General features: G+C 32.4%; 1 protein-coding gene across 1 annotated transcript in view; it reads right to left on the bottom strand.

The window, feature by feature from the left end:
* LOC118747472 overlaps positions 1 to 10,010 on the bottom strand; it is a 42,283-nt gene that overhangs the window by 864 nt on the left and 31,409 nt on the right. The window lies entirely within an intron of this gene.

The raw sequence follows: 10,010 nt of genomic DNA, 5'->3' as shown, positions 1-10,010 counted from the left end.
AATCTGATTAACGAATTCATGTTGCAATTTTTATATGCGCTATATATATGTATGTACTATATATGTAAATATGCGAAATTTTAAAAATAAATTGTCTCAAGCGCCTTTCATAAATATTTTTAAGCTTTCATTTACCTGTATTTTATCGTGAATTTTCTTTCAGCAGGCACGCCGAGTGAACCAGCCGATGACAAAAGTTTACACATAACAGTGAACATACCACCATAATTGTAACGCAGAAGTGAATCGAACTACGCTGAGCTGAATTTTTACACATTCAAATAGTATGTACATATATCATGGCATGCCATGGAGAGAAAAAATGTGAGGAGGGGCGAAAGAAAAAGAGCAACGGGAAGGCAATGGTTTCAATCGCACTTGTATCAAATCCGAAAATTACTCTTTTACGCAAGCGAATATTTGTGAAAGGAAAATACTTGCAAAAGTTGCAAAAAAGGCGAGATGCATATTTTTCGTGGTAGTTTACAAGAAATTGCCGTATATTCCTTTGTAAATTTAATTGTAAAATATATATTTTTTTTTCAGGCATACAATACCCGTATCTTTTTCTTGCCAACACTAAAAATAAATGCTTATATAAGTTGTATATGTATGCATGTATGTATGTATGTATGTGTGCAGCACTTGTCTTTTTGTGCACACACACAGCTATGGCGGGAAATATGTGAAAAACGTATCAACTAAAAAAAAATGAACAAACCAATTCGGGAAAATATTTATTCATGACTTTGTAAATATTTTGTGATTTTAAATCCAACACTTGTATGTACTTATGTGTAAGTAAATTCATAAAGTAATTTTACGGAATTTAGATTATGGTAATAAATAAGTTTTAACCATTGTATTCCTTTTTGAATTGCAAATTCTATGACAAGGTAAGTATTTACATTGGCTTTAAAAAATTCCTTGATCCAGGTGATAGTGAATTTTATTTGTGTATTTTAAAATAATCTGAATTTATTTAATGCAAAGGAATTCTCCTTTCTAGAAACCACAAATAGACAAAGAAGATTCAATTGAAAAAAATAAAGTTATTTTCGCATTCCTTAAACTAACGAATTATGCTAAAAATCAGTTGACGATTCACGATATATATAGTTGTTTGCTGAGAATTGGGTGTTCACCACCCAACCAAAACTAGTCTAACTAGAAGGAGAAAGTTGGACGGCCTCGTTCCCCCTGGACTTCAAAAGAGACTCACTATTCAGATTTCTTCCAAAGTACATATTTCCGAACTTGTTCTTGACTAAATTATGTTGAAAAATATAACGAACTTGTTTTACTGTGCCTTAGACCAGGCATTCCAAAAACTTACTCACATTTAGTCTCACCGTAGTCTTTAAAATTCGAAAGTGCGTACGATTTTTTCCATCGCTATGAATTTTTTTTTTTGCAGGTGTCAAACTCTTAACGATTAAAAACAGGATTGGATAATTTTATCAGCGTTTTTGAAACTAGGTACTCCGCAATTCAATTTAATAAAATCTGTGCACCACTGTTTTACGCTTCGCATTAACCAAAGTCAATTAAATTTTATTTTTTTAATAAAGCTCATTCAAAGAATCCTTGCACGCTGGTGAAAAATAAAAAATGTACAATTACTGCATGTCAGTTCTTTTACTAAAAAAAATTACCGCAACATGGTGTAAAATATTTATTATTCATATCGCTTAGGGAGACGATCGGCTTGCATTCATATATATACACAGTGACTCAAACAAATGATCACGTGTTGATTTTCTTCAAATATTTGTAATGTTTTTCAAGCTAAATTTTTTTTGTTATTTTTGTCATTTATAAATTCTCAAAATCAACGCGATTTTTTTAGCCATTTGGAACTTGCACTTCATTAGACCAAACTTGTAGGGGCTACAAAACTGCAACAATTCAGGATAAAAAGTTGAAATTTTGATGGAAATTTATTGAATTTTCCTAAATTTTGTATAAAGTTTGAAACTGACGGTTTTGGTTAAAGCTTAGACGATATTTTTATATAAAAATAGCAAAAAAAATGTTAGCTGGAAAAAAATTACGAACATCAAAAAAAAAACACGTGGTCATTTGTGTGAGTCACTGTATATGCATTTGCATATATGTGCCCTAGGGTAGTCCAAAAAAAAATTAAAACCGGAATTTACAGAAATATTCTGTGGCAAAAAAAAATTATAACCCTATTTTATTTTGAAATCAAAAAATATTTAGTGGTCTGCATGTAATTTATATGGTAAAAAAACAATTTTTCGTATAGAATTCTTGAAAATCAATGAGACTTTCAATTATAATACCCAATCTTTTTTTTAGGCATTTTTTAACAGTAACTATTTTTTATAGGACACCCTAAAAATTGCAATGGGGAACCAATAAAAAATCGCTAGTATTAAAAAAGGTAAAATATAAAATTGGGTATTATTATTGGAAGTCTCCTGAAGAGAAACCGTGTTTTCTGGCCGACAAATCTTGATTTTCAATAATTATTACTCTTATTATTATTTACCATTTTCGCGAAAAATGGTTTATTCCCATATAAAATGCATGAAAAATGTTCAGCGCGTTGAGAGACCTCTAAGTATTTTTTGATTTCAAAATAAAAAAAAAAACAGGAGCATTCAATTTCCACCTTTACTTTTTTACATGCATTTTTTTTTTTGCCTACCCTAATGTGCACTGAAAACAGTAAGATCAAAAATATTATCCTTATGCGGGCTTTATTTTTGGTTAATATCAATGTATGTACATATATATGTAACCTGCAGGGAACCCCCGAACCAGTGAACCATTCCAATAGCAACTAGAGCCCCATCAATTCAAAAACGGCGAAATATGATTACTTTAAAAAAAAACAACACTTCTTAAAACTAGTCCTCTAGGCTGCCTAAATTCATTCGCATTCTTCCATTGAAAAAATTAGAAAATTTAAAACAAAATATATATTCATAACTTACAAAATTGCAAACGCTGAGTGTTTTTTATGTGAAGTAAAAAGTAGCTGGCCAAGTCGACTTTTTCTATTCAGTGGCATGCAAATTTGCTAAGTCGAAAGTGGTTATAGAAAATGTGATGCTGAATTTAGAACTAGTTCGGAACTAACGAAAAAGGGATGCAGCACGAGGCAATTCACACTTCGTAGGGCATCGCAATGCTAAATTCACCAGTTGCTAGCATGCTAAAGATAATTAATGCGCACTAGTAACGGTTCAAAGTTCTCTAGTGCACAACCAGCTCCGCACTTGTGCATTTCCCACAGTGTATATGCGCCTACGTAGCGTATGAGCAACCTCATCAGTTCATTTGCGCCGCACAATACACCAGCACGTGCTCGGATCAAGAGTAAAAGATTAACAGAAGCGCATTGTTTTCCTTATGTTTACTTTGTTGATTTGTCCCGTATAAAAGTTGAAATCCATTCTGGTGTGATTCGAGCTGTGGAATGAGTTGTACAAACATTGCATACAAAGAAAGCAAAGCCCATTAAAAAGATATTTAGTCTGCAAAAAGGATATTTTCCAGTTGTGTGTTTGGAAAACTCTAGACGTACATACGTATCTACGTACTATATACATATGTATGTACAATATTTTGCGTTCGTATATGATGAATGTAGAAGAATTATTATTTTTTTATTAAGTTTAAGTTAAATTGGTGGGCTGGAAAGCATTCAAGTGTTAACTAAGAGAATTCATTTACTCATACTTATGTGTGCTTAATTTTTTGATTAAGGAAACGAAAATAAAGCATTTAAATTAATTCAAATATTTCCAATATTTTTGCATACTAAAATGCCATTTTCTACATTTACAAATACATCTCAACGGAGCAGCAAAGCAACATGTCTGTCCTCTTAGCCTTAAAACTTTCATACAAAAATGAAAAAAAATTTTAAAACTGCACGTAATGGAATTTCGGGGATTGAAGAACTCAACTTTTTGTGAAAAAGGAAAAGCTTGTAAGAGAGAGAGAGCAAACATTGACAACAGTTTAAGGGACTGTAATTGAATTTGAATGTATGTTTGCGTAAATGTAACCAGTGACATGCTATTTTCAGAATTGCATTTGCCCTGCAGTAGTATGTTGGGCATGTACTATGTAAATTAGGGTGGTCCTAAAGTAAAGACACAAGTAAAGTCGGAGTGTCAATGCTCTTACCTCCGATTCTACACAATTTACGGATATCAAATGAAAGTTATTGTTGAGAACTTTGGTCAGAAAATATTTTCCATCAGGGTTGTCACGCTTCTATGTAATACAAATTTTTATTTTGTTAATTTCAATCAGCATTTTTGTTATGTATACACAGTACATTTACGCTCAAGATATGTACCATTCATTGCAGCGTATTTCGGAATAGGGTTGCCACCTAAGTTTTAGAGTAAAAAATTTACTTAATAGATATCGAAATCCAATTTTTTTTTTTATTTCAAAAATATTTTTTTTTAACTATCCAAACCTTTAAAAAGTATATGCACTCCGGGAAAAGCTCGGTCAGCCTGGTACTGTATATAAAAAAATAAATAAAATAATAAAAAATAAAAAAAAAATTAAAAAAATAAGAAACAAGTGCGTTCCACATGATTTTAACCCACGACCAAAATGTCGGCAGTCGTACTCCCATCCGTTAGGCTATTGAGAACACATGGAAAAAATAAAATCTTCAATTCATTTTCTATTTTATTACAAAAAAAGATCAAGACAATCTTCTTATTTTTATGCGTCATATTTTTCTCTGTGTACTCACTTAAATTTAAAAAAAAATATATGTACACACATACATATGCATGTATTTTCCGCCACACCATGAGTTCGGAATAAAATTTTAAATGAATATGCTTGCGTTCAATTTTCCTTTCATCGCCTACTTCACTGTACTCTCACTTCAACCAAAGTTGCTGTTACCTGAATGAGTCGATATTTTCCTTTAGTAAATATTTTAATTTGCAATACAGTGGATGAATCAATGACTATTTTCAAAATGTAATTCGATTCTAAATTGAGCATTTTTCTCATGCGAATATGTGAATACATATATAATCATTCTTTTAATTGGAAAAATAAAACTCAAAAATGACTTTTATCTCTGAGCGAAAAAATAAAATTATAATAATATCTGTTCATCGAAAAATAAACACAATAATCATTGTTTTCGAGCGAAAAAAGTGATAAAATAATGATTAAATATTGATTTAATACATTTTACTTACTCAAAAATTATTTCCTATTTAATTTTACTCTACTCTCGTCCTCGTACTAAATTTTTTGGAGCTTTTTTTCGCATGTGAGACACTGTCGTAAGTACATTTACAAACATGTCAAAATCCTGTCGACATTGCACTCCTGATTGAATGTTCAACGCTAAAGCAAATGTTTGAAAATATCTAATGAAATATGTGTTTGCTGAATCTGAAATATAGAACACATATTCGCACGGACATCTACAATATATATACATACATATTCACATGCTTATCATGCTTGCAAACACATCAGCAAAATGAGAGTTGTCCTTCATATGTATCTGTCTGTATTCAAGTGATATGATAAGCTTATTCTAAGTTTTACTTAATTTGATTTATTTAAATCGAGATAAAAGTAATCAAACAGCAATAAATCAGCATTTGCAGCAATCAATATTTCATTTCATATTGAGACCTACTAACTAAGAGGCAGTGGAAATTATTCGCCCCCAGGGTAGAAATAACTGCCTACAGACATAGCGCTGATTGTGCCGAGGTTCTCATCTATGAATTGTCACTAAATATAAATACAGATATGTACGTTTATATGTAGTGCATAAATATGTATATAGTCGTCGAACTTTTTAGCCAACTTTGCTTTTAGTAGTTCACTGTATTCTGCAACGAATAACATATAGTAAGCAGTCATCGATTTATTATACAATACATGCATAAATATGTAAGTGTGTGTTTTATTTATTTATTTACTGAAACTCTTAGCATACATACTTCCTTCCTTCCTCCCTTCCTTCCTTAGTTTCTTTCGGCGACTCCATGCCTTTGCAATGGCGAAGAAGCAGCAGCAGCAGTGATGTATGAGCAGTCATCGATAATTCCGCTTGGCACATACATACATATTTCCTGTTTACTCAAGAGACATGGCTTAAGTGCCTACGTCACAGCAGTCTGTTAAAACAGCAACAGCACCTAGCTACGGTCCTACGACCTTTAACTTTCATTTAACAACGTACATATAAGAACATGTTTATACACGACAACTTAGTCGAAGATTAGCTCATAGCGCAAAGTGTTGTTGTTTACAAAAGTGTTTATGCACTCAGGGGTTATTAGCCTTGACATGGTACTCGCATTATAAATGGTTGTGTATGTATATTCATTAATAGTTTAACTTAATTGATGTTAAATATTAAGTAGACAATTCTAGTGAGTATAAAGCTAAGTCACTTTAGATTTTGTAAAAAAAAGTGTCAGTACAAAATAATCTTCTGGTAAATAAATTCCACTTTACGTTGAGCTACCTGGTTGACCTTCTTCTATGCTGAAAGCAGAGTTCACTTCATGCCATATGAATCATCAAACTATTCTGGATGGGAAAATATTCGCATTCTAATATTTTTTTCTAGGCAAAGAATAGAATGTTTAAAAATATGTAGTTCGAACAATTTTATATTTAAAGTGAAAATAATAAAATGAAAGAAAAAAATTCAAAGCTCAACTTTTTAGTGTGCGGCCTAAGCAAATATTTGTTATCGTTACTAAAAATTTCAAGGCTTTTTCCCTTGTATCAACTTTTGTATTCAAACAATTTAAATTGTCGATAAGCCTTTAAGGGCCGGTTGTTCAATGTCTGATTAGCACAAATCGGAGGTAGAAGCTCCGGTTAAGAACATCGTCGATAGTGTAGTGGTAGTGATAACCAGACATTGAACAACCGGGCCTAAGACTTTCTCACCTTATCAAAATGTTCATCATACGCCCTGTCATACTTATAAAATTTTTAAATATTTATGCGTAAAAATGCACAAATAAAATGCTTGCACAAAGCTTTTCCGGTTGATTTTTCACAAGCATTCCAGTCATGCCTTCATTTCAATGTTATTTGATATTGTATTTAGTGTTATTGGTTATACGAGTATCACATACTTTTTCTTTAACAATATGGTATTGCATTTTAAAGATACGTAAGTGTATAATGTGCATATTCAAACTTTTTAAATAGGATATTCATGCTTTCAGCACAGCTGCAGATTAATAGTGTTTGGCCGAACTTCTCCACCGTTTTGTGGCGACGCCTTGATGTTGAGCAAAGTGCTAAAAAATTCATTTGCTCCTTAGCTCCTTTAAGAAAATTAAATTCACTTATTTTTTATTTTTGCTACTGAAAACAACCGTGTTAAATCAATTTTCATTCTATTTTTACTTCTCATTGCACAATTGCCAGCAGTCAGGGATAATTGCCACGTCAACTTGAACGGCGATGGAAAAACAATGACTTCCCAACAAGCAGAGATACGTTAATTTTTTCGACAGTGCGGTTTCGTACAATTTTAAGTATCCAGAAATGAACAGAGAACGACTTAAATTTCCATTCATCTTTGTATCCGGAAAATGTTTGAAAACGATGATGGAGATGCCGGGTTCGAATGCCCTCAGGCGTTGCCTTATTTAAGTTTTTTTTCGAACCATGAAAAAGCATCAGTGAAGTGCAGAAGGAAATCGTATTTAACGAAAAATTCAATAAGACAAATTTCAGAAAAACAGCCAAAAACGTATCCGTTTCAAAACAAATTTCGGTTATTGTCTGTAACATACGTTTCTACCGCACACTTTACATGGATTTCTATACCGAGCCCTAACCGCGAAAAAACGTTAGCGATTTTTTTTTGTTTGAATACAGAAGTGCTTCTAGAGCATGTAAATGCATATCTGCATAAAAAAAAAATTAAAAAAATGTCGTGGTGGGCCGGCACTGTGGCCAACGGTAACAATTAGTTACCGCCTCTACATAAAGGGATAGAAGAGAAGCTAAGCTGATTTGAGGTGCCATCAACTTCTAAGCTTAAAGTGCGGTTAGACGTAGCAATGCAAGCGCTTTTTTCTCTCAAAGTGAGAAAGCGAAAGTCCACTTTCTCGTGTAAATACCTAAAAAGTTCTTTTTGCAGATTTGCAGGAATCACTTTCCAAAATAAAAATTGCAAAGTGTAACTGCAACTGAAAGAACCCAAATAGCTTTCGGCAAATAATTTCAATTTGCACTAGCAATTTTCATTTCTGCTCAAAGTGTTGTCAAACTGATACCAGTGTTGCCATGTGAGATGCGGCTTTCGGCGAATCTACATAAAATTATAAAAATAAGTTAAATAAAGTATCAAAAATACTTGTAACTAATTTATTATGCTGATATAAAGTATTTTAAAATTAATGCATTTGACATTTTGTTTCTGTTTGGTGCGCGTTTTAGCGTTTTAAATAAAGTTTAAACAGAGAAAATGTAGTATCAGAAAGTTCCTTTTTCGAAAAATAAGAGCGTAGTTTCCAAATGCCAAAAAATGTTACAAAAAAATCATCTACATTGTATTTCCATGACCCCGTCTTCTTTTTTTTTAGTTTTTGTTGAGCGGATGCGCTAAATTCCATACAAATCCTTTATTTTATATTACTTCTATCCATTGTCGCCACAAAAGTTCAAGTTGACTCAACCTTTACCAGAGCCACAATAATACAACACAACCAATGCTTCATGTTGTGGACCGTTTAGAGCTATCAGAACTTTTTAAGTTTTGACAACTCTTAGTGCCATTCTAGTCACCCAGTTAAAGCCGCTTGCCCGTCTGGGAAAATGTAGATGTTATTGCTGCCTATTATGTACTTCAATAATTTTTCCTATGTGACACTTGAGAAGTGCATATGTAAAAATATGTGATACGAATTTTTTCCACTTGCAGCTGAGCATATATATATTGTAGCTGTCCTTTTTATACGGTTTTATCGACGTCGTAGTATACATTCAGGCGCTAGTTGTTGAAGTCGCCTTAACAATCCTGCAGCCGTATTCCAACATTTGTTATCGCTAATTTTGAGCGCCAAAGCTCTCCAAAAGAATAGCAGCCACCCCTAACAACACGCAACGTCTAGTTGCATGCCCGCCACACTGCCAGATATGGCTGATTATGCATCGCATGTGTTACTCTTCCTCTGTTGTATACTTTTAGGCCCTGATGCTTTTCATTTAGAGTAGTTTAGCGAGGAAAATATAGCGTAGCGATTGTCATAATTCCACTACTGTCATCCAATTATTTCGTAAAATTATCACCATTCTATACATTACCATACTAAATGTATTTACCATCAAATTAATAGCCACCCACATTGAATAACATTTTTCCAACTATTTATTTAACATTTGAAGCTATTTACATACGAATTTCACAAAACCTAGGCATAAATACATAAATACGAATGTATGTACATATGCAAATATTTTGATACAACAATTAAATATTTTGACTAGAAAGTATTTTCGTAGAAAAAAAAACATTATGCGGAAACAAGAGCAAATGCAATCAAACCGTTAAAGAGATATACGCCTGTACGTAAATACAAAGTAATTTATGTAAATACAAGTAGTACTTATGTGTATTTAAATTTTTAATTTGATTGAATTTCTATTTATTTAGCATTAATTACAAAATATTTAGCAAAAAGGGCGGCGCACGAATGTAAATACATACATACGTACGTAAATAAGTATAAATATAAAGATATGTGGTTTATGTGCGAATATATTCAACTTACTATAGGGTTTAGCTTTTTATCTAAGTACTGCCATATATTTCGTTGGCCTTAATGAGTAAAGAATCTACACTCACAAATAGAGAAAGAAATGGCATAAATTACACCATTGAGCTTGCAGTTAAGCATGAAATTTGCTTTTGTTCTTACGTTGCCGTCACTTAAGCCAGGACCTTTTTTGTCGCACACATACATATGCATGCGAACATTTATTTAGTAAAACATTTA

This window comes from Rhagoletis pomonella, unplaced genomic scaffold (genome assembly GCF_013731165.1).
Source record: "Rhagoletis pomonella isolate Grant_MI unplaced genomic scaffold, Rhpom_1.0 Rhpom_scaffold_00012, whole genome shotgun sequence".
In the NCBI taxonomy this organism is placed as follows: Eukaryota; Metazoa; Arthropoda; class Insecta; order Diptera; family Tephritidae; genus Rhagoletis; species Rhagoletis pomonella.
Note: the sequence above shows the minus strand (reverse complement) of the source record. Positions and strands in the feature narration are given on the sequence as shown.